This window comes from Gorilla gorilla, chromosome 6 (assembly GCF_029281585.2).
Source record: "Gorilla gorilla gorilla isolate KB3781 chromosome 6, NHGRI_mGorGor1-v2.1_pri, whole genome shotgun sequence".
Lineage (NCBI taxonomy): Eukaryota > Metazoa > Chordata > Mammalia > Primates > Hominidae > Gorilla > Gorilla gorilla.
The window spans coordinates 131,279,534-131,306,511 of record NC_073230.2 but is presented as its reverse complement, the minus strand read 5'-3'; positions in this window follow the sequence as shown (position 1 = coordinate 131,306,511).

Sequence of the window (26,978 nt, the reverse complement as noted above, 5' to 3'; positions counted from 1 at the left end):
TTTAGCCTAGGAGCAATAGACTATACGATAGCCTAGGTGTGTAGTAGGCTCTATCATTTAGGTTTCTGTAAGTACACTCTATGATATTCACACAATGATGAAATTGTGCATTTCGCACATCTTTCAGTGACAGATGATTGCATTGGGATAGACAAATAGAAAAATGGAACAGGAAAGAGAGTCCATAAATGAAACCTCATATATAAACAAACTTGATTTATATAAGAACTGGCACCGCAAAAGACTAGCAAAGAAAGGAAAAACCATGCAATAATAATGTTGAGTCAAGATGTTAACATGTGGAAAAATTGAGATTGGAGCCTTACTTCAGACCACACATAAAAACTATTTTCTGATGAATCAAAGACTTATATGTGAAAGAAAATATATTACAATATCTAAAATATATTTTTCTATTGTTTCTTTAAGACTTTGGAATAAGAGTTCATTAACAAATAAATATATATTGCTAAAAATAGAATGGGAAAGTTTGATAAATTCTATTACATTAAAACTAAGAACTTATGCTTATCAGAAAACACCGTAGAAAGCAAACATACTATATACTTGAAGAAGGTATTTGCAACACATAACAGCTAAAACAACACACATAATTGTCTAACAGTAACCAACATATATAAAGAAGCCTATAAAAAAATTGACAAGAAAACTAATAGAAAAGTGAGTAAGCATTTGAAAAGGAATTACACAGAAGAGAAAATAATAAAAAGGCCATATACATGTAAAAAATGCTTAACCTTCTTAGCAATGATCAAAATACAAATTATCACCATAGTGAGATCCAATTTCATACCAAACCACCTGGAAAGATTAAAATTGTTAGAATAGCAAGGATGGTGAATATTCAGGTCATCCTCAACACTATAACCTCCTAATGAGAAAGTTACCTACTTATCACTTTAGAAATATTTTGTCATTGTCTGGTAATTTTGCCTGTACACATTCTCTATCATCTAGATATTCCTCCATTAGCTACATACTTTAAAGAGTTTTTGGAACACAGGTTTCTATAGGTATGTACAAGAATTCATAATAGCACGTTTATAATTATAAATACCTGAGAACAACCCTAATGTCTATTAACAGGAAAATAATAAATAAATTGCAGTGTATATATACAACCTCATAGTATACAGCAATGAAAATAAATGAGTTACTGCCACATGCAAAAAAAAGAGTGAATCTCAAGAAGATAATTTAGATAAAAATGCTTAGGTAAGCAGGAGGAAATAGTTTTAGAGAAAATAAAACTAAAAAATAATGAGTAATGAGAAAAAATAATGAGTAAAACAATAGAAAAGTAAAGTAACTAATAATGAGACCATGTTGGCTTTTTAGAAAAAAAGTAAATCATGGTATTAAAAAGTATTGGGGCATTGTGTAGCCATTAAGAAAAATAAAGGTAGATGAATACTTCAAACCTTAACCAAGTACAAAAACCAGAAACACAGACCAACAGAACAGAATAGAGAACCCAGAAATAAAGCCACACACGTACAGCCATCTAATTGTCAATAAAATCAACAAAAATAAGCAATGAGGAAAGAACATCCTATTCAGTAAAGGATGCTGGGATAGCTGGCTAGCCATATGCAGAAAAAAGAGACTAAACCCCCTACTTTTCACCATATACAAAAATTATCTCAAGATCTATTACAGATTTAAACGTAAGACTTCAAACAATAAGAATCCTAGAAAAAAAGCCTAGGAAACCTTGGGAAATAATTTATGACTAAGTCCTCAAAAGTAATTCCAACAAAACAAAAAATTGACAAGTGGGACCTAATTAAACCAAACAGCTTCTGTTTAGCAAAAGAAACTGTCAACAGAGTAAACAGACAACCTTCAAAATGGGAGAAAATATTTCCAAACTATGCATCTGTCAAAGGTCTAATAGCCAGAATCTATAAGAAACTTAAATAATTAAACAAGCAAAAAGCAAATAATGCCATTAAAAAGTGGGCTAAATACATGAACAGACACTTCTCAAAAGAAGACATAGGAGTGGCCAGGAAACATAAGAAAAAATGCTTCACATCACTAATCATCAGATAAATGCAAATCAAAATCACAATGAGAATCACAATGTATTAGTCCATTTTCATGCTGCTGATAAAGACATACCCGAGACTGGGCAATTTACAAAGAAAAGAGGTTTAATGGATAACTCACAGCTCTGCATGGCTGGGGAAGCCTCACAGTCATGGTGGAAGGCAAGGAAGAGCAAGTCACGTCTTACGTAGATGGTGGCAGGCAAAGAGCTTGTGCAGGCAAACTCCCTTTTATAAAGCCATCAGATGTCGTGAGACTTATTCACTATCACGAGAAAAACACAGGAAAGACTCGCCCCCATGATTCAATCATCTCCCACCAGGTCCCTCCCACAACACATGGGAATTACGGGAGCTACAAGATGAGACTTGGGTGATGACACAGAGCCAAACCATATCAGAAACCATCTCACACCAATCAGAATGGCTATAATTTAAAATTAAAAAAAATACATGTTGGCAAGGCTGTAGTGAAAAGGGACTGCTGGCCGGGCGTGATGGCTCACCCCTGTAATCCCAGCACTTTGGGAGGCCAAGGCAGGCGGATCACCTGAGATCAGGAGTTCCAGACCAGCCTGGCTGACATGGTGAAACCCCGTTTCTACTAAAAATACAAAAAATTAGTTGGGCGTGGTGGCATGTGCCTGTAATCCCAGCTACTCAGGAGGCTGAGGCAGGAGAATCGCTTGAACCTGGGAGGCGGAGGTTGCAGTGAGCCGAGATCGTGCCATTGAACTCCAGCTTGGGCAACAAGAGCGAAACTCTGTCTCAAAAAAAAAAAAAAAAAAAAAAAAAAGAGAGGAAAGGGACTGCTTACACATTACACATACTGTTGGTGGGAATGTAAATTAGTTCAGCCACTGTGGAAAACAGCTTGGAGATTTTTCTAAGAATTTAAAGCAGAACCACCATTCAACTCAGCCATCTCATTACCGGGTATATATCCAAAAGGAAATAAATGATTCTACCAAAGGACACATGCACTCACATCTTCATCACAGCACGATTCCCCATAGCAAAGACATGGAATCAACTTAGGAGCCCATCAACAGTAGAATGGATTAAAAAAAATGTGGTGCATATACACCACACCATGGAATACTATGCAGCGATAAAAAGAGATGAAATCATGTCCTTTGAGCAACATTGGTGCAGCTGGAGGCCATTATTCTAAGTGAATTAATGCAGGAACAGCAAACCAAATAATGCATGTTCTCACTTCTAAGTTGGATCTAAACATTGTGTACTCATGGATATAAAGATGGTAACAATAGACACGGTGGACTACCAGACAAGGGAGGAAGAGAGGGTAGAAAAGGCTGAAAAACTACCTATCAGGTACTATGCTCACTACTTGAGTGATGGGATCAATCATACCCCAAACCTAAGCATTACACAATATAGCCATGTAGTAAATCTGCACATGTACCCCTGATTCTGAAATAAAATAAAAGTTGAAGTTAAACAAACAAAACAAAATAAACCTTAGCCAAGGTAAATTACAAAAGGTCAAAAGTTTAGATGAAAAATATGTAATCATAAAAGTCATAGAAAACAATGTGGAAGAATTTTTTAAGTATATAGTGAAGTTAATTTTCTATGTATGATGACAAATCTGGAATTCATTTGAAAATGTTGAATAATTGACCACATACAAATGAAAAGAGTTATGCATGTTTTAAAAAAATTAACAAAGTAAAAATGACAAAGAATAGATGCAACTTATAAAACAGACATAGGACAAATATTCTTAATATATGAAGAGTACCTTACACATTTATAATTTAAATGATGTACTTTGTAAATGTCCACAGAAATAGTTCACAGAAATGAAAGTACACATCTTTTTAAGACATCAGAAGATGTTTAGCCTCACTCACATTTAGAGAATTGGAGATCGAAACTTCAATGATGCAATTTCATCTATTTTATTCACAAAGATCTAACAGTGGGGTTGGATAGGCGTTGTTAGTCCATTTGCGTTGCTATAAAGGAATACCCACGTCTGGTGTTTTATGAAGAAAAGAGGCTTATTTGCCTCATGTTTCTGCAGCTGTACAGGAAGCACGGCATCAGCATCTGCTTCTAGTGAGGCCTCAGGAAGCTTCCACTTACTGTACAAGGCAAAGGGGAGCAGGTGTGTCACATGGAAAAAGAGGAAGCAAGAGAGATGCCAAGCTTTTTTAAACAACCAGCTCTTGCGTGAACTAATAGAGTGGGAGGTTATTACTGAAAGGAGGGCACCAAGCCATTCATAAGGATCCACCCCCATGACCCAAATGCATCTCATCAGGCTCCACCTGCAACACTGAGGATCAGATTTCAATGTGAGATTTGGAGGAGACAAAACATCCCACCTATATGATAGGCACTCTCATCCATCGCTCGTGGGTAATTTAAATTGGTAAATCTATGGAGGGGAACTTCACAATATCAGTAAAATTATAGGCGCCGTTTCCTTTGATACCATAATTCTACCTCTAAGAATTTACCTTAAATGTGTGAAATGCTTTCTATATAATTTATTTCAGTATAATTTATAATAGTAAAGACTGGAAACAACCTATTCATCTGTAGGATTTGGTTAAATTTATTGCACTACATTTATACAACAGAAACCAGGCAATCATAAAAATGATGAAAAAGTGCTTTATAAATGTGAATGGAATCATCTCCAAGTCAGATTTTACAAAGTTAAGTTAAACACATACACACACACACACACACACACACACACATATTCAGGGAGAGAGATGGGGGGAGAGAGAGAGAAAGAGAGAGAGAGAGAAAGGTTTTAAAGCAGTGTAGTAGCATGCTATCATTGTAAGAAAAATGTGTTCTGCTTTTAAATGCCTATAGTATTCCTGGAAGGAATACTACGAGAAATACAATAAGAACAAGAAGTACAAGAAATAGTGACTTTGGTTACTCATTCAGAGAACTGGTTGACTGGAAGGGTGGGAGAGCAGTGGGGAGGGAGGAAATTTACTTTTGAGTTCCAAACCAACTGAATGTGTTAGCTGAACTGATCAAATATTTTTTAAATGACTTATAAAATAATCGAGAGAATGAAGTAGCTGCATCAGGATGATATTCTCTTCTTCCTACCAGGCGCACCCTAAAGGACAATTCTCAGCTTTCCTTCCTTAGATGTAATCATGTGACCTGGTTACAGCCAGTGAAAGAGGCCCAGAAGTGCAGTGTTTGATTTTTGCCACTGCTATTAATAAGCAACCGTACTATCAAGCAACTGTGTGCTTGGTGGGTGCAAATGATGACAGGGATAGTGGAGCCTCAGGGTGAGAGGAGCATATGGATTCCTGAATAACCATGGCAATGTGAGTGACTCACATATCAGGAACCCTTATTTGGACTAACACATAAGCAAGAAATAAACTTACTTGGTTGGAGCTATCACATGTTTTTAGTAATATTTGTTAGCTCAGATTTACCTCCCTTAATACAGAAATTGCGACTAATACAGGAGTATGGTATTTCTGTGACAGAATGGTAAAATACATGCCATTGATTTAGATGGTGTGTGGCAAGAAAACAGGTACCATACGCTATAGAGTTGGAAATACGCATTTTCTTCTGCAGTGACAAAACATTTGATAGAACTACCACTGCAATAAATTGGAAGGCAAACACGTGCCTGCTGAGCCAGAGTGTTAGCATTTGTTGGCTTTTACCTGCCGCTTTGAGAAGGAAAGATGAAAAAGTTGGAAAAGACAACTAAACCCCAAAGAGCAAGTTTGTACACTTCTATATTTCCAACCTAGGCGATTAGTTCAGGCAGTATCTTTAAGTAGAGAGAGAGGCATAGTGGATTATATAGTTTGGATGTCCCCTCCAAATCTCATGTTGTACTGTAATTCCCAATGTTGGAAGTGAGGCCTGGTGGGAGGTGTTTGGGTCATAGGGGCAGATCCCTCAAGACTTGGTGCTGTCCTTGCAATAGTGAGTGAGTTCTTGCAAGATGATCTCGTAAAGTTTGAAATGTCCTCCCTCACTCTCTCTGTCTTGCTCCCATACTATGTGAGTGCCTGCTCACCCTTCACCTTCTGCGAAGATTGTGAGCTTCCTGAGGCCTCCCCAGATGCCAGGCAGATGCCAACACCATGCTCCCTGTAAAGCCAGCAGAACTATGAACCAATTAAACAAACCTCTTTTCTTTATAAATTACCAGTTTCAGGTATTTCTTTATAGCAGTGTAAGAACAGCCTAATACATTGGAGCAAAGATGAAACTCATTTAATCCAGTATAAAAGTTACACCTAGAAAAGAACTTTGAATATGGTTATAGGCATAAGGAATTTTTGGAAGCAATCAGGCCAGACATTTACTAGTCTGAGAGTACTGTATGTCTAATCCATGAAAACAAAAACCCAAACATATTTGATTATTTTGGATTTGGATTTTGAAATAACCCTTGGATCCTCAAACCTGCATGAGCAAAAAGTTGTCTGCAAAAGCTATATTCTCCCAAGAAGAAAATATTCCACAATACCTATTACGCATATGACATAAAAGATAAGGACCAGGGAGAACTTGACAAAGGGCAGTGCCAGGGGCAATAGAAAAGTAGAGTCTAATCCCAGGCTTATCTTTTTATCTTTTTGGGCTTCTCTTCTCCATCTTGGTCCTCATATTCTTACTTCCTTGAGTTTTCTAATGCAATCAAATAGACTTAAAACATAATTTCCTCCAATTTCTCTAAGTGTATTTGTGGAAGAGTCTTTCTGTGTCAAGTTTATCCATAATTGCTTGAAGAAAAAGTGTTTCCTTTTTTTTTTAACAAAGCTTCCCAGGTGATTCTATTAATAATATGCAGCAAACACTGAGAGGACTGTGTCTTTCTTGGTACTTAGGTCAGTCATAGAAAATGAGAAGTCTCTGACTCAGTAACTCTAGTTCATTATATACCCACACACAAAAAAAGAATTTTGTTGTTAATGAAGAGTGCGATGGCTCTCTCCCCTCCTTAACCTATCTCAGCAAATTATTGTCTATAACTTAATACACAGCTTCTATCCTTTGGTTTAATATAAGATTTTCTCTTTTATTAAAAATGCAACATGTATGTAAGTAAGATATATTACCACTTAATTTTACACTAAAGTTAAAACTTAGATCATTAATTTACTAAAAAAGTTAGCAGTTACTATGTCTCATGTCTAAACATATAAGCAAATTGCAAATGTGAAATTAAAATGTTTAAATTATCAATGTTTATATGACACATTTAATGATATACATAAATATCTGAGATGATAATTTGGTTATTAAGATTAAATGGTTTAATCAATGCCTATAATTTGCTATCAGTATAAGTGTGTGACAGACATTGCTGTTTGCCTGTCATTAGTCATTTTCATTTTCTTCTATGCAGGAAAATAAACTGATCCAGGTGTTCATATTCTGACTTCTAACTCAAACACTTTTTGCTTAATTTATACTATTGGGTTTCATTTTCCTTACTGGGGGTTTGTTGAGAGTGGGCAGTGGTGTATTGGTAAATGTTTAACCACTAGCTCTCAAAAGAAAGAAAGAAGGAAGGAAAGAAAGAAAAGAAAAGAAGGAGAGGGAGGGGGAGAAAGAAAGGGAGAAAGGAGGAAAGAAAAGAGGAAAGGAAGAAAGAAAATGAGAAAGAAAGAAAGAGAAAGAAAGAAAGAAAGAGAAAGAAAGAAAGAAAGAGAAAGAAAGAAAGAAAAGAAAGGAAAAGAAAGAAAGAAAGAAAGAAAGAAAGAAAGAAAGAAAGAAAGAAAGAAAGAAAGAAAGAAAGAAAGAAAGAAAGGGGAAATAAGGTCTCTGATTTGCAGCACATAACAATTTCTCTGGCGTGGCCAGTTCAAGCTACCAATGTTACATCAACTGGCTCACAACATTCTTGGAAATTTAACAATTGGCTCCTGCAAGCCAGGATGAACCTACTCCAACATACCAGCGAGGATGAATATCTGTGTGGGTCCCTGCCAAGGAGAAATGAGGAAAGTTTGGAGATTACATTAGAGAAAGATTTTATTACTCATAAAAAGAGAATCAGAAGAATAAGACAATCATTCTCTTTCTGGTACTTATCCAACTTTTTATTATGAAAAAACATTCAGCAGATTTGAAATAATTTTATAGTAAATGCATATACTTATCATCTGGATTCCACCATTAACAGTTTTACATAGCTATCAATACACTTTGTACTTTATCTATCAATCCAACAGACTATGTTATTTCATAATGCATTTCAAAGTAAATTTCAGCTATCAATACCCTTCTCAGTAGATACTTCAGCATTTGTAGTATTAACTAGAGTTCACTATATTTTGTAGATTTTCCTTTTTTTGCAGTAAAATTTATAATTATATTTAAAAATCCTAAGTGATAAATGTGTATACTTGTGTAACCCAAACTCCTGACAACAAATAGAAAAAGTTCACCCCCAAAACTTCTCTTGCTCTTTTTATAAGTTAATTCCCATGTTCTCACACAAGAGGCAACAACACTTCTGATGTTTTTCTAAGGTAGATTAATTTTGCCTGTTCTAGAACTTCATATAAATAGAACCATACAATATGCACACTTTTGTATAGGGCTCTTTTCATCCAGCATAAGGCTTTTGGGATTCATCTATGTTGTTGTGTATGTGGTTTTGTTTGTTTTTATCGTGCAGTTAGTATTTCATTGTATGAATATATTGCAGTTTCTTTGTGCATTCTCCTACGGATAGATATCTGGGATTTTTTCCAGTTTGGGCTATTTTGAATAAAACTGCTATCAACATTTTTTTTTTTTTTGAGACAGAGTCTCACTCCGTCACCAGGCTGGAGTGCAGGGGCACGATCTTGGCTCACTGCAACCTCCGCTTCCCAGGTTCAAGCAATTCTCCTGCCTCAGCCTCCCGAGTAGCTGGGATTACAGGCGCGTGCCACCACGCCCAGCTAATTTTTCTATTTTTAGTAGATGGGGTTTCACCATGTTGGTCAGGCTGGTCTTGATCTCGTGATTAAGGATGACCTCATGATCCACCCACCTCGGCCTCCCAAAGTGCTGGGATTACAGGCATGAGCCACCGTGCCTGGCCTATCAACATTTTATACAAGTCTTTTTGTGAACATGTTTTTTATCTTGAGTAACCACCTAGAAGTGGGATTGTTGGATCATAAGAAAAATATGTATTTAATTTTATAATAAAGGGTTTTCAAAAGAGATTACAATTTATACTCCATCAAAAATATTTGTGAGTCCCAGTTGCTTTGCATTTGGCCAATATTTGACGTTGGCAGTCATTTTAATTTTAGCCATTGTGGTGGGTTATGGTGGTATCTCATGTCCTTGTTGACTAATGATGTTGAACACTTTTCCATGTGATTATTCGTTGTTCATATATTCTTTTTTAAAAATGAAATGTTTACTCAAATATTTGAGCTATTTTTTATTGTGCTGTTCATGTTTATATAATTAAATTATATAGGGGGCTATTATATAGCCCCTATTATGTAGGGGCTATTTATATATCTTAGATATATATTCCAGTCCTTTGTCAGATATGTTTTGCAAATATTTCCTTCTGGTCTGTAGCTTGTTTATTAATTTTCTTAAAGATGACTTTTAATAAGCAGTTTTTAATATTGATGAAATTTAACTTTTAAATCCTTTTTTTATTCACTCTCTCTAAGAAATGTCCTCTTAGTCCCAAGTTCCTAAAGTTTTCTCCTGTTTTCATTTAAATATATATATATATATATATTTTTTTTTTCTCTCTCTCTCTCATTGGATTGCTTTGCTGCCTTTGTAGAGAATCGAATAACCATATAATTGTGGGTCTATGTCTGGGCTTGGTGTGCTATTCTTTTGATATATTTGTATATCTTTACTCTAACACTATACTGTCTTGATTATTATAGCTTTACCTTTACTATTACTTTGTTATTTTAAAAGATTAATTTTAATGATTTTAAAGGTGATTATCAACATTCTAAAGCCTTTGGATTTCCACACATATTTGCAAATCCACTTGTCAATTCATAAACATAATTCTGCCGGAACTATAATCGGAATTGCTTTGATCTATAGACCAATTTAGTAAGAATGGACATATTAACAATATTGAGTCTTTCTGAAATAAACTGATCATAGATACATAGACAAACAGAACAGTGAGTTGACTTGTCAATTACTATTAATTTGGGGGATTGTTCATCCTTGAGTTGAAACAAGTAATTATAGTATAATGATGAGGAAAAAAAATTCCTTATTTTGCACACCACCTACCATCTGGCAAGTTTTTATCTAATGTCTTCTAGGCTGATCCTGGAATTTGGGCATGAACATAGTGGTTTTGAGAGTCCATACAGTGTGCCTTAAAATTGATTCCTTTCCATAAATTTCAAACATGAAAAAAGATCAGCAAAAGTCCCAAACAACTTTTAAAACAGCTTTAATAAATAAAAATATAAATTTCAATAACTCCTAAGCTGGAGCACAGTGGCGTGATCATAGTTCACTGTAGCCTTCAACTCCTGGACTCAGGTGATTCTCCCACCTAAGCCTCTGGAATAGCTGAGATTACAAGCAGGAGCCCCTGCCCTTGGTTTAAAGTAGCTGAATTGAGATGCGATTCACAAATCATACAGTTCACCAAAGTTTACATTTGTTTAGTAAATTCACAGAGTTGTGTAACTATGGCCAAAATCTAAGTTTAGAAAGTTATTGTTCCCATGGAAAGAAACCCTATACTCATTTTCTTCTTCCTCCTCCAAGCCCCAGCATTCTCACACTTGTGGCACCTGAAGTGGAGTTTCCTCCCTATGTATCAGAGCTTCTTGGGGGATGGTAGGCCTGATCCTCTCAGTCCTAGAATAGAATTTCTGTAATATGAGGCTGGGCAGGGGTGGGGAGGGGAGAAGAAATGATGGCAGCTTGTGCCTTCTAGGGAAAATTGGAGCCTCAGGCTGGGAGCTGGAAGGAGAGGGAGACTTGTCTTCTTGGCTGCACCTGCCTGGAGTAGAGCACCCAGGGTAGAGCTTTCCTAACATGGAGATGAGAGTGGGTGACAAGGGAGTGGGTCATGATTCAAACGCCACAGACTCTCACCGGGATTACAAGAAAATTTGGCTGATTTTCTTGAATGCATGTTTCTCCATTTGTTGTATGCCCTTAAGGACAATTTCCAGAGATTTTAAACATTTTTTAAAAAATACATGTATACAATTTTTATCAGTTCAATTGTTTTGCTGAAACATGGAGGCCTCTGAACTCCTTACTAGGTTATTCTGAAGTCCCAAAATATTTCTTGGTCATTCTTAAAAGATTTCTCTGCCAGGTTAAAGGCTAACTAATCATGCCTAAGTCTTTTACTAAATCCCCGCTCCTTCACTCCACAACCCTCACAATGGTGTGTGTGTGTATATATATATATATACACACACACACACCATATATATATAGCATATATATACCGTATATATAGCATATATATACCACATATATAGCATATATATACCATATATATACACACCATATATATACACCATATATATATACCATATATATATACACACACACACACTACACACACACACACACACACACACATACACACAGTTATGCATGTTATGCTATGCAGTTAGCCAGTGTTGTTTAGGTCTGATGCTGTCTTGGGTTAGTGAGGAATCAAGTGAAGGGCAGTACATTCTTCCCTGTCAAGTTTTTTATTTTTATTTTTTTGGTTTGTTCGGTTTTTTTTTTGATGATGCTTGTCTCCATCTGCCTGCTTCTACTTGGTTTCCTGCATATTTCAATTCCTATCAATCTCCTGCCTTCTAGACAGCTGCATAACGTTGAAGTTGATCTATCATTTGATTTCTGTGGGCATCTCTAACTTTTGCCTGTCCTCCTTCACTAAGCTGAGCCTCTGGTGCATTCTGCTTTTCTTTCTCCTAGCTTCTTGCTTCCTTACCTTGATTGGCAGCCACTAAGAGCCCACTTAGACAAAAGCATTATGAGATCATCTTGGCAGCATTTGGCCTTAGGTACGGAACAGAGGAGTATATCATGGTGGAGTGATGCAATGAATTGAACAAAAGGTCAGGTCACAAAATAGAAAAATCCTGGGGAAGTATAGTCAAGAATAATATTTTGTTTAGCATTACTCTTGCTATCTAATTAATGTCAATTCATATCAATTCCATTAAAATGGTCCCCCATAGGCTAGGGGACAGAAATCCCTAGCTGAATGTGGAGGAACCTTTTGAATTATTTGCTGCTGCCAGACCCTCTTTCAATCCCTCATTTACTTCCCCAGTATTTGAATTGATGGATGCGGTTCAACAATTCTGGCATTTTGAATCAGCACATGTGGTTAAAATTAATAATCTGAAGCTCTCCAACTTTGAGTCTAGTTAGCATTGACTTCCCTTTGGACTATGCTTCTTAACTAGTCTTACTTATGATTAGTAATGATTTCAAAAATTCTTTTAACGCACACCCCTATTATTGATTAATGCTAAGATCTATTGTTTTCACTTATCAGTGATCCCTTCTGTGGCCTGCAGTGCTGAGCAATATTTCTTGAAAATTTATAACGAAAAGGATCAGACTCCTAAAGGATGCTAGGCAATTCTAGAACCATATTACAATACTTTGATCTGCAACTTCTAGTGCTCTTGGGAAAAAGTGAGACAAGTGTGTCATTTCCAATTCCTTTATTCAACATATACTTGGTGAATATCTATGACTATTGCAAAAACTAAAGGAAATAAAAATTTGGACAAAATGTGAGTTTTGCCTTCATGGAAATCACAGCTTAATATTATATTTATGGAAAAAATTTATAATGGTATGTAGACTGTGTTCTATTCTGTGATAGAAATATAAACAAATGCTTTATTTACCAGCCTGGGCAACATAGTGGGACCCCATCTGTATTAGTTCATTTTCACACTGCTGATAAAGACATATCCGAGACTGGGTAATTTATAAAGAAAAAGAGGTTTAATGGACTCACAGTTCCATGTGGCTTGGCAGGCCTTACAATCAGGGTGGACGGTGAAAGGGAAGTCTTATATTGGCAGCAGGCAAAAGAGAAAATGAGAGCCAAGCAGAAGGGGTTTCCCCTTATAAAACCATCAGATCTTGTGAGACTTATTCACTACTGCAAGAACAGTATGAAGAAAACCACCCCCATAATGCAATTATCTCCCACCTGGTCCCTCCTGCAACATGTGGGAATTATGGTAGCTACAATTCAAGATGAGATTTGAGTGGGGACACAGCCAAACCATGTCACCATCTCTACAAAAAAAAAACTAACTTGGTATGGTGGTGCGCATCTGTAGTCCTACTTACTTGGGAAGCTCAGATGGGAGGATCGCTCGAGCCTGTGAGGCCAAGGTTGCAATGAGCATGATTACCCCACTGCACTCCAGCCTGGGTGGCAAAAACAGACTCTGTCTCAAAAAAAAAAAGACTTCATTCATTCATTCAATAAATATTATTGAGTGTCTACCAGAGTCTGGAGGTACTACTGTGAATAAATAAAAGTTTTGTCCATGAGACCTATTGGTAAGGGAGAGATTGCTTACATTTGCAAAAACTAGAGAAGCCTTCTTTAATAGGTGGCATTTAAGAGGGTCCTTAAAGAAAAAGTAATATTTATCCATGTAGAAAGGCATTTCAGGAAAAGTGAGTAAAGATAGGCGTGAAGAACAGACAGGCCAGGAATGCTCACCAAATGGCTGCCAGGTTTTTTGAGTTTGAGTTTAGAGAAACAAAGAGGCAGAATAGGAGGAAACCCAAGAAATTAGGTTGAGGTCAGAGTATGGAAAGACTTGTTGTCTGTCCATTCATCCATCCGTCCATCCTTCCATCCATCCATCCATCCATCCATCCATCCATCCAGTAAACAACCTGATGTGAAGATGCCATCACAGAAACTCAGATTACAAGCAGAAAAGGAGCCAAATTTGTAGTGGAATATGTGAATATTTTAGAATATGTAGCTGGAATTAGATGTGGCTGAGCAGTGTTCATTTTCAAGGGGGTGAGATTTCTTAACTTTACTACTTCAGCCTATGTCCTCTTTGGGGACTGGATGTTCTTCACCCTTGAAAACGAAAGACTCAGACTCATAGTCAATGCAGGATGTTGCCAGTGTTTCTGAGAAATAATCAGCTTTTCTCAAGTGGGTGAAAAATGGGTAGTCTCCAATTTCAGCCTCTCAAAAATGCCAAGTAGTTTCTCATCATCCTTTAATTTGTGACACTAAACAACAGAGACAACTTGCTTGGTGGGATTTAAGCTGGAGAAAGAACAGTGTCTGATATCCTTTAAGGTTTACAGTGACTGCTTAAAAGCTCAGACTCAAGGCCGTTTGGCCTTGCTGTCCTCCATCCTTCAATCCCCTGCTACACTCAAAATGCAAACTCCCCCAGACAACATTGCTCTTACACCAAGTCATCCTCATCCGTTATGCCACTCTTCAATTCTATTGCTGGCCCCCCTTCGATCTATTTTTCTGAGACCTCTTTTACCTTCTTTTCATCTGTGTCATTGCATTCTCATGGCCTTGTATTAGTCTGTTTTTACATTGCTATAAAGAACTACTTGAGACTTGGTAACTTATGAAGAAAAAAGATTTAATTGGCTCACAGTTCTGCAGGCTTAACAGGAAACATGACTGTACGGTCTCAGGAAACTTACGATCATGGCAGAAGGCAAAGGGGAAGCAAGCACTTTCTTCCCGTGGTGGCAGGAGAGAGAGAGAGAGTGAAGGGGGAAGTGCCACACACTTTTAAACCAACAGATCTTATGAGAATTCACTCACTATCACAAGAACAGCAAGAGGGAAACCGCCCCCAAGATCCAATCACCTCCCACCAGGTCCCTCCTCTACTTCGACATGAAATTTGGGTGGGGACACAAATCCAAGCCATATCAGACTTCAACTCTTTCCCTAGCTAGGCTACACATTCTAATGCCTTCTAATGTATTATGTCAACCACTCAAGTGCCACCATGTTCAGCATCCTAATTTCCTTCTATTTCGCCTGCATCCTTACCTCAAACCTTAATCTTCAATCAAGGCATATACTTGCTTTCTCTCTTGCTAAAGTGCTGATGAGAAAACCACAAAACTGGGTGGATTTATGCCACTGTATATACCTGGTTTCCAGCCTTTAGCTGGGGAGTTCCACCTTCCTAAAGGTACAGTATCAACATAAATTATTTGAAATTCTGCTTAGGAGATTTTTCTTTTCTCTTTTATTAGTTTATTTATTCAACCATTTGTTTATATCACTATAGACTCATGGACGTCTGTTTTGCACTTTGGGTGATAATCCAATACTACTTAATTTTGCTCAAATTTTTCCGGCTTTGGCCATTGTGAGCTCTTTTGTTTAACTCCTGGGTCCCTTTGACATACACCCATAATTGTGTGTGTTTGTGTGTGATTGTGTGTGATTGTGTGTGTTTGTGTGTGTTTGTGTGTGATTGAAGAAGCATATGTTAGAGTGCTTCTTTACATACTGGTATTACAAGATGTTCCAGATTCATCTTGCATATTTTCTTCCTTACTCCTAGATTCAACCATTTTTCCACAAGGAGCCATTTTATTCTTCCTTTTATTGGAGAATTGTATTAGAAATCAAGATTTGGGCAGTTGGTGCGCTCTCTGCTACTGGGCTCTCATGGTTTCCAGGCTCTCTAATCTGACAGAGCATGTGCACGTGTGCACAGGCACACACATACACAAATTGGTGTGTGTACACATACTTATAAATATTTCTAACCTATCCGTATGTATCTATATTAAGGTAAACATGAGTTCATACTGATGGTCTCCAAGGAGCCAAGTACCACATGGTTAATTCCAGTCCTCCCCCTTCTTTTCTAAAATCTCCCGCTCCAACAGTGAAAAACCTGGTTTCTGCTATCCATCATCCATTTATTTGTTTTTGTATAGTGGTTTCCAAACTGGTAACCTATACGCTGGCTGGAAAAAGCTTTATCCAACTGGAGCATGGTGCTTGTGTACCATTTATTTTGCCTTTTGTTTTACAGCATCCATTTATTTTCAACATTACTTAGGTCAGAACATTTTCCCCATCCCATTCAGTAAGTTTGTCTCATTTATTTGTAATGCCGTTTGATTCTCTTGTCCCAATCTGCCTTCTTTTCTGAAATTCCAAGATCTTCTAAATTAAATTCTTTTTTAAAAAATTGCACAAATTAAAGTTTACTACTTGTGCTATGAAGTCCAGTGTGTTTTCATAAGTGCCTGATATCATATATCAACCATTATAGTACTGTACAGCATTGTTTCACTACTGCCAAAATCTCCTGTGCTTCATGGATTCAACCCTTTTTCCCCTTGAATTCCTGGCAATCACTGATCACTTTCCAGTCCATGGACACAAACTAACTTTGAATTTGTTTAGGCTTCTTTAATTTATTATGCCAATGTCTTGTAGTTTTTTTACCTACAGATTCTGTATCTATTATGTTATGTTTCTACTTAGGTGTACACTTTTTTGGTGAGATTGTAAATATTTTTAAAAAATTAGATTACAATTGTTCAAGGCTGGTATACAAAAAAAAATTTCCCTTTGTACACTGACCTTGTTTCTAGTCATCTTGTTCCCCTAGCTTATTAGTTCCAGGATTTCTTTGTAGATTCTTTAGAGTTTTCTCATAGACAGTCATGCCATCTGTGACTAAATACAGTTTTCTTTCTTTCTTTCCCATCTCTATATCTTTTAATTTCTTTTTCTTGTCTTACTGCACTTGCTATGGTGTTAGTACAATGTTGAATAGAATTAGTTACAGAATAGCCTTGCCTCATTCTCAGTCTTCGGGGAAAAGCACTTAGTCTCTTACCATTAAGTTTGATGCTAGCTGTATATTTTTTGTGATGTTATTTGTTAAACTGAGGAAGTTCTCTACTCCTAATTTACTATTAATTTTTTTTAATCAGATGAGGGTTTTAAATATTGCCAAATGTTTTTCTGCATCAATGGCTATGATCATATGATTTTTCTTCTTTGGTCTATTGACATGGTAGATTCTACTAACTGATTTTTGAATGTTGAATAAGACTTGAATCCTTGGAATAAATCTCACTTGGCTATGGCATATAATTCTTTTTATACATTGTTGGATCATGATGCACTGTTAAAAAATTTGGAGGATACAACAATGAATAAAACCATCTCCTACCTTAAACAATCTTATAGTCAATTAGAGGGAAATAAACAGATAGACACACACACTTAACTATAATCCAAGCCAGAGCATAGCAAGTGTTCTAAAAGAGGGAAAAAAATCTTACAAGTTTTTAATGGAGGGGAAGATAACATCTTGTTTGGAGGAGTTAGGAGGAACTACTATATATTTCTTTCTTTCTTTTCTTTTTTTACATTTCTCTAACACTAGGACCTAGGAGGCACTGATACATAAAATCTGGCTAATATAAAATGAAAAATCGAGGCCTGGAAGCAAACTCTAATAATCAAATTCAAATCTTTCTCTTCTTTTATTAATGAAGCAGCACACAATCTACTTCTCTGTAGAACCAGGATTTGATCTCAGATACCTCATCCTTTTGTCAGTTAGCCTTACTTTGCCTCACACAGTCACCCACTTAAATTGGAAACATGAATCTGTTTTACTTGGGTTTTAAATTGCTTATTTAGAAAATGAGCATGACTTTTCCTTTGAATTTCCTCATTCCTTCAATAAAAAGAAAACTGGAGGTACTAGGTGGGTATGGAATTGCCTAATTTTGCAGTTGAGTAACTCCCTCGTGTTCTGGTGTCTCAGACCCATAAAGCCAAACAAAGAAAACATAATCCCCATCTGCTACAATCTGTAGTTACCCTGCTCCCCGCGAGGGAGGCGATTCCCGGCTGATACAGCCATTACTGTATGTTGTCTGTATGGACTTGCTTTTAACATGTGAGTTACCTTTTTTTCCCCAAGATTTGAGCCACATTTTTTTTTTCACAGAAAAACTCACAGAGGAACTTAAGTGGAAGTTCACCTGTGTTTGTTCTTTGCAATTTCAAGAGATAACATTCACAATGCCCCAAGGACATTATAAATAAGAAATTTGCAGTGGCTTATTTCAACAAAGGTGTGATTTTTAAAGTTGTTCAAGATGAAAACAGCAGGTGTCAAAGTTTATTGATGATAATCAGATTCTTATATCATAGCCATGTACAATAATGGATGGATATTTCTATTTATCTCATATAGAGAATGCATTTTCTGAAATTATTATAATAATGAAGATAATAATAGTGGCTAGTACTTATACTTTATCTAAAAATGGTCCTGTACTTTATGTAGATAATTTATTTATTTAATCCCCTCAACCACCCCATGAATTGGGAATTGTTAATATCATCCCTATTTTAGAGAATTAACTTTGCGTTAAAACAGATAAGTAACTTGCTGAAGGTCGCACAGTTAGTAAGTAGCAGAGCCAAATTTAAGCTGTACTCTGTCTGACACTGGTCTTTAGATTTTCATCATGGTGCTCTAACTAGTGCCTCTTATTGGCTATCCTTGGTTATCCCAAGTCCTTGGACAACACTCATCCATTTCAAACACACACACATACTCTCTCTCTCTCCTCTCTGTCTCTCTCTTTCTCTCTCTCTCTCTCTTTCTTTCTCTCGCTCTCTTTCTCACTCTCTCATCCTAGCGGATTCTTCCAATTTTCCTAACATTCAAATGCCTTTACAACCTGCCTCCTCTCTATGACGACTTCCCCACAGGAACCCTTCAAACCAGCCAAAGGACTCACTTCATTTCTTCCCTCTCCGTGAAGTTTACCTTACCTTTGCTCAAAGAGCTCCCTTCAGCTGCAATGCCCACCCCCACCTCCTCACCAACTGTCTACATTTTAGCTGGGTCAGCTCAAAAGAAAAATTTCCAAGGATAAAAAGAAGATAGGCAGTGGGTGGCTGAGCCCAAGGTGAAATAAAATAATGTTTTCTTTTATTGATTTACCAATGTTTGTCTTTTAATTTCTGGAGAGCCTCTATTGCATGCAAAAATGTTAATAGGAGTTGAAGGTCTTTTATTCATACAGTTCCAATCTATTCTGCAAATCAAAAGCAGTGAAAATGATTCATACATGAATAATTCCCCCAAACCTTTGCTTATTGAAATGGATCAGAGATAATTACTAGGTTGGAGAATTTGCATCCACACAATTTTCTGGTCTCACAAACATAATTTTCTTTAGAATGAATAGAAAATATTTGCTCTTTTAAAAGCTGTTGTGAATTGTGATGCTGTTCTTCCTGTATCTGCAGAAATGTGGCTGTACCATCTGCAGCTGCTATTCCTCATAGCTGGGGATTTTTGTCTCCCCCCTGGTCTCCACCATTGCGGAGTTTAGCTGGGTTGTTTTAAAACTCTTATCTGTATTCATCTCAGTGTGGAGATCTGCGTGTTCTGTTGGTCATTACATCCAATAAGACGAAGTCAGTGAAACCTTAAGTTTGGGTGTTTAGAATTTCTTCCTGCAAAATGACTTCACATTCACACGCAAGTTGGGAGGATAAGAGTAATCTGTCACACTTCAGGGATTTATTTGACCACTGAACTTTTAGTATTTAGCTGAGAGTCACAGGAAATTTTAATGGGAGTTGCTCTGAGAAAGGGGTGGGGACGAACGCTTTTTGTCTGTGATCCTTCAGAACCATCTGGAATACACATGAGATTTGTTTTCTGCCATTGTCTCTCCAAACCATCAGGCTGTTGTTCCAGGTGTGTGAAGTGCCTGTGTGGCTTAGGTTTAATACTTGCTTTTCATTATGCCCAACAGCTTGGTCCTTTATTCTCTGAGGGATGTGTTTTCAATACCACAGGAGATTTCTTTATGCCCAACCAAATGAATCTTTACAAACAGCTCAACTGTTGTAAGGCCTCAGGTGGGCTTAAGGGACCCACAAGAACAAGGTTTATGTGTAGGCACAGGGGGTATTCAAATGCGGCATTATATTAAAGGCATTTTGAATTTCTCTGTTCTGGTTTTCTAGAAAAAGAAGCACTGCTCCTTCTGAGAATAAACAAGAGATTCCAGGGTTCCTTGAACTCTGTTGGAAAAAGAAAAAGCTAGGCATGTGAAAGACATGAAATAACGTAAATATGGAAATTTTGGAAAAAGAGAGGAGGAATAAAGAAAACATTTTGTAAAAAAATTAAGAAATAGATAAGGAAAAAATAGTGATGTCTATTGATGAATTTCCATAAACTGATGAAATTTTTGTATTGCTTAGGGTTAACATATTATCTTTTAAGTAGCAAGAAAAAAGGCACTTAGCAGAAAGAATGAATGAATACAGCTGCATATGACAATATGGGTGAATTTTAGGAATATAGTTTTATGTGAAAAAGTATAGCTTATATCTTACATGATACTTTAAATAATTATTCTTTATTTTGAAATATAAACACTAAAAGTACAGAAAGATACTCTTTATAGAAACTTAAAAATAAAAACAAAAGTATATATTATTAGTAAATACATCTAAGTGTAATAAAACTATATCAAAAGAACAATGAGGCAACAACAAACACAAGATTTAAGGTGGAAGATAGAATAGGATGGACAAAGATATTATATGGATGTAAGTTGCTGTCATCATTTTTGTTTTCTGTTGAGTGGTAATTTTACAATTTTTCATTATATTTTTAAAACCAACAAACAACAAACAAAAGAGAGTCTTTTATGTACAAGTGATGGAAGCCTGTTATGAATTTGGAATTATGATTAATGCAGTTCTATGCACTTGAGAACCAATAAGAAATAATTTGTCAAATAAAACAGGAAAAGAAATATTTGCTCTTTGAGAAACATCCTCCAGGTATGGCTGTTCCTATACTGTGTATGTCCTTTCCCCTCAATATTGGATGTTGATTACCCTCCTTGCCTTTAAATGCATGTTTATATAATAAGTGGATCTCTAGAGAACTCTCAATTCCACCAGCAAGCATTAGCCTTTTGGAAGCTACTGAATCCTTGCTGCAGAAAAATATTGAGAAAGTAATTTGTTCTCACATGTTCCAGGCGAAAGTGCCCTCTGCTTTCAAGCATTGGAGTGGCAGGTCCCACTTAAAACATCCCTATCTATACTAGAGCTCAAGGTGCCTGTTTCCACCTCCAGAAAGAGGATAATGAGAAGAGCAAACATTGGAATGGATAACTTGAATTTACAAGCAGGATTAACATTCCTCCCTGCCTCCCCACAAACTTTCTAAACTGTAGAACTTTTTTTTTTATACTTTAAGTTTTAGGGTACATGTGCACAACATGCAGGTTTGTTACATATGTATACATGTGCCATGTTGGTGTGCTGCACCCATTAACTCTGCATTTAACATTAGGTATATCTCCTAATGCTATCCCCCCCACTTCCCCCACCGCACAACAGTCGCCAGTGTGTGATATTCCCCTTCCTGTGTCCATGTGGCAATTCCTCAGGGATCTAAAACTAGAAATACCATTTGACCCAGCAATCCCATTACTGGGTATATACCCAAAGGATTAGAAATCATGCTGTTATAAAGACATATGCACACGTATGTTTATTACGGCACTATTCACAATAGCAAAGACTTGGAACCAACCCAAATGTCCAAAAATGATAGACTGGATTAAGAAAATGTGGCACATATACACCATGGAATACTATGCAGCCATAAAAAGTGATGAGTTCATGTCCTTTGTAGGGACATGGATGAAGCCAGAAATCATCATTCTCAGCAAACTATCGCAAGGACAAAAAACCAAGCACTGCATGTTCTCACTCACAGGTGCAAATTAAACTGTAGAACTTTTAATCCTGACTCATTACATTGATTATTTTATTAATTGTTGCAGGTTGGGTTTCCTGGGAAACAGACTGAAATTGAGATTTCTAGGCAGGTAGGTTATTGGGATGTGCTCTTGAGCATACGGTCTATAAGGATGTGAGGAAAGCAGGATTGGGCAGAGGGAGAGGCTGAACTGTGACGTAGTTGCAACAGAGGCCTCAACCAATGTCACAGTGCTCTGTGAAACAGGAATAGTTCCTCAGAGATGTCCCAAATTTAGGTAAGGGGAAAGAGCTTTTGAAGATTCCTTCTTGTAGGGCTGTCCCTATCCGAGGCTGCTTTCGGAGGTGATTTTCCTGTCATAATTTTCTTTCCGATCCCTTCTCCCTACACCCTTCCCCCGGGTGAGGCTATAGTGCAATAGCAGCCAATTTTTGGCTGGCACACACATACTGAGCCAGTACACCTGTGAACTAAGCTTGGACTTTTTTCGCCTCTGTCCTCTGGTGTATGGCACCACCTGCTATAGGTGTGAGCTGACAGAGAGGCAAGTTTGCAACACTGCTGAGCTATGATCGTACCACTACACTCCAGCCTGATGACAGAGCAAGATGCTGAAAAAAGAAAGAGGAAAGAGAAAGAAAGAAAGAAAAAGAAAGAAAGAAAGAAAGAAAGAAAGAAAGAAAGAAAGAAAGAAAGAAAGAAAGAAAAAGAGAAAAGAGAATTTCTGTGACCTCAAAACAGGTAGGGATTTCTCCCCAGCAAGCAAGCAAGCAGTTTTGCAGTGTATGCCAGCAGAGTGTCCTCTAATTCAATTGCAACATCGTCTACCTGGAGATAGTGTCAGATCCCACAGGTTGAGAGCTAGGTCCCCAAGACAGCCTCCATCTTCAGAAAAATGTTGTAAATCCAGGCCTCTGGAACTTCTGACCAACAGGCTTCAAACTGGGGTTCCTATGACACCCACTTTGGTTTTGATTAATTTACTGGAGCAGGTGACAGAACTCAGGGAGACACTTATTTGCATTTACCAGTTTATCACAAAGGTTATGAAAAAGGATAGATTAATATATGCTTAGAGTGAGGTATAGGGAAAGAAGCACAGAGCTTCCATGCCTGCCCTGGCCACACCACCCTTCAGGAACTTCCACTTGTCCAGCTATTCAGAAGCTCTCCAAACTCTGTTGCCTTGGGCCTTTTATGGAGACATCATTGGGTAGAAGTGACTGACAGTCATATAGAAATATGACTGGGCAAAAAGGTGTGACCTAAACCCAGCAAGATCTGTCTGTACAGATTCTTCTTGGCATTTCTGTGCAGCATTCCTTCCTCCAGGATATGGAGCAAGACACCCTCTGGAATGAGGGTCTTATGACCCATAGTCAGATTAGAGTCCTGCCTTAGGTAAAAGGAGGGCAGGAAAAAGTCACAGAGAGAGATTCTGTTTCTAAGACCTGCTTCTGATGCCTCAAGTGCCCCAACATTATAAAAACCTATACATGTATATAATATCACACTGACCTAAGGATCCTTTGATGAAAGATTGGAAGAACTATTATCATGTTTATTTGCCAGAGTTTGCAAGGCTCTTTCTCACCATATTTCTCTCTAGGCTACATTACACTTTAAAATTATAATAAAATGGGAAATTCCTAAAACACACTAAAGAGTTTCGCAGTCCATTTATTCCCTATCAAATAGAATACCACGCAATATTGAGATGTTTTATTGCTGCTTCAGCCCTTTGCCTGAGGTGGGATCCATTACTTGTTGAAGGATGCTGGGCCATGAATTGATATGATCCTCTCAGGACTGGGGATAGACTATCACAGAGATTCCTGAACCCTCCAACTGAGTCTCTGCTGTCTTAAAGTGCTTACCCCCCAAAGGAGGTGATTTATGACCTCTTTTTGTTAACTTTCCTTGGGCTGCCTAATTCAAGCAAATGCTTTATGTAACCTGGTAGTCTACCAGCAGTTATTTTCTTTGGATAACTTTTATTAGACAGGACAATACAGGCAAAGTTTCTAACTTTCCTCAAGAAGAAACCCAAAGACTAGGTTATTGCATAATTTAAAAAATATGTACAAAAATGTATAAAACAAAGAAAGTAATAGGAAATTTGCAAATATATATTCTCTTCCTTTGTAGCAATGTGTAGCTTATTTCCTGGGAAAGGAGCCCACAAATCTTACAGCAATAAATCTTAGTCCTGTCCCAATCCATTCATTCCATTTCCTTCTCATGCATAGAATGACAGTTATATGACTGTAAGAAGACATTCACTCATTAACGAATATTTGTTGAGAGTCTACAATCACCTGTGCATTTCCCCAAGTGTCAGGAGATACTTTTGTTCACAAAAAAGTTCCAGCTGTCATGGAGCTTACATTCTGGTGAGGGGAGGCAGTCAACAAATAAGCATATATGTGAAAGGGTGGTAAGTGCTCTGGAGAAAAATAAAGCAAGGATGGAGGAAAGGGCTTTCTGGAGCTGCACGTGGTTGTAATTTTAAGGAAAATAGTCTGGAGATGACTCAATAAAAGTGTAATATTAAAAATTATCTGTGTGAAGGTGTCAAGGAGTCTGAAGGTCCCATGAAGAGGATTCTTCTGAGCATCTCCCCTAATATCTAAATTAGTAGCAAATTGGGACCAAAACCCAGGTATTGAGGTCCTCTGTCCCATGCTTTTCTCATTTTGTGACACTGTAAGAAGGACTCATAAGGGATTCACTGAAGCACTATATCAAGCAATGTGGTGAAGCTGCAAACTGTTGGCAAACAGGAGTGGCAAACAAATTAGCCTAACAAGTCCTTATTGATTACCTACTGTTCAGAGAAGATTACCAGTCCCCCAGGGAGCTCAGAGGAATACACACTGGTTTTCCTGTCTCCAAAAAGCTGACAACATGGGGTGGAAGTGGGAGCAAATCATAAACAAGTAAAGCAGATGTTTTGAGGATACCAACTGAACAGTGCAGATGCAAAAATACAACCAGGGATGCTCTTAGGACAGTGTCTTTTGCCAGAATCCAAATGACATTCTTCACAGGCTTGCTGAGTGAAAGAGAATCCCGCTTACTCACTTTCTTTTCAGCCTTGCCCACATATGTGGATTATCATACTGTCAATGGCATAATCTAATAAGAAGGATGGCAATATATTGTCTTTTGTTAGCTGGCTGAAACCCAAGGACTGTGGCTGTTGAATACAGAAGGGCAGACAGAGAGAAGTTTCATGCTGTCCTATAATTGCAAAGTGGACTTATATTTGACAGTCCTTTACAGAACAGCATCTATTACCTGTGGATAAGTTGGAATGGTACATTTTAAAATAATATGGAATAGACCTACTGGTACAATGTGTTACTGATTAGATCTAGCAGAGGGAGAACTTACATCAGGCACAGTGACTTAACTAACTGGACTACAGAAACAAAACTGCCATTAAATTCAGGAGTGGTAAGGCTGTCAATATATTTGGGAAAGCAAGTAGTTGTTTTTTTAGAGGTCAGGTTTTACACTGCCTGAAGAATAGGGGCTAGAAACCAGGCATTATATTACCAGCCTGTGCTGTGTACCACGGTGCCAGAAATAACACATAGACAACTCCGAAGATATTAAAAAGTAGTTCCAGCTAAAAGCAGAAATGTTCAGAAATAGATATATCTGTTCAGAAATAGATATATCTATTCAGAAATGGATATATCTATTTTACAGCAAACCAGGCTGTTTATTTGATCAAACAAGTCATTTAAGGAAATTTTCAGCCAAATCAGCTATTTATCCTTGTATTGTCATAAAAACTTATAATTAAGATGCCCTGGTATTTGTTTTTGATACTTTAAAAGAACTCAGTCTCAGTTTTCAAAATATATTTTTGTTATTTTAGCTTCACTTTCTTCCTCAGTTTTAAAGAAAACATACATTTAAAATATTTCATTTTATTGCCCATTTGAACAATTCCCCTTTCATCATGTTTCTTGTCTAGTGGGAATTATCAAAAGGAAAAAGCGAAGTGGCTATATTCAAGCTTACATAAAGCATTTGCTGGAAGGTGGTAAGAACCTAATATTTGGGATTTTAAGCTTAACTCCATCTTTGATTTTGTGCTTATTCTCCAATAACATAAAATGAACCAATTGGGCATTCCTACAGAAAAATAAATACATTTAATTTGTGTATGCTATTTGTACATATGCTTTTATATATACAGGTATATGATTTTACATATGCGTATATATGATTTTTTACCATATCACACATTACTCACTTGTGGGATGTTTATGGTCTACTAGGTTTCCCTATTATTAAATTAAGTGCCTGCCTTTTAAAATCTTTTAAAAAAGTCTTTTAAATTCCTGAAACTGTTCATTTGAATTAAGTATAGCATGTTGGACTTTGGAAACTTCAGTTAATTGTTTGAAGGTAATCTATTACAGGTCTCAGAAAAGGTGGTTTCCGACTGCATTCAGATCCAGTCAGCTTCAAAAAAGACTTATCTATGTTTTATGGATCAGGTATCATCAAAAGACTCAGTTTATTCTAATTCCCTATAGGTTTTGGATTTGTAGGTAATCAGAAAGACCAGCTCTACCACCTCTAAAATTGTCTTAATTAACCATGGTGAGTTGAAATAAAGGATTGTTTTGGCCTCTCCTGTTGAGTCACTCTCTCTACTTAGCAAGTAGAGGGAGGTGGCTTGGTGGCCAAGTCAGGGGCTGGTTAGAAGCAGAATTAGGCTGTGTTGTAATTATCAAGTGAATCAACATGTTTAGCTGTGACATGTTGCTGGTGGTGAGTGTGTTACGAACTGGAAAAAACTGTTGCTTATGGTGGTGGTAGTGTGGGATCAGAGAGTTGGTTAGGGGAAGACACCAACATCAATCCTAAAAGTGACTGTCCAGCAATTCCTCCCTTCCTCCACCCCCAATTGCCTAGAATGGAGTGATGGGCGTGGGCATAGTATAGGGCTATGGCATCACAGCCAAGTAAGAACCTTTTTATTTATTTTTTCTCTATTCTCTTTTATTAAGGCTTTGGAAAATAAGTGGTGGGTTTCAAGTTAATCCAAGGAACC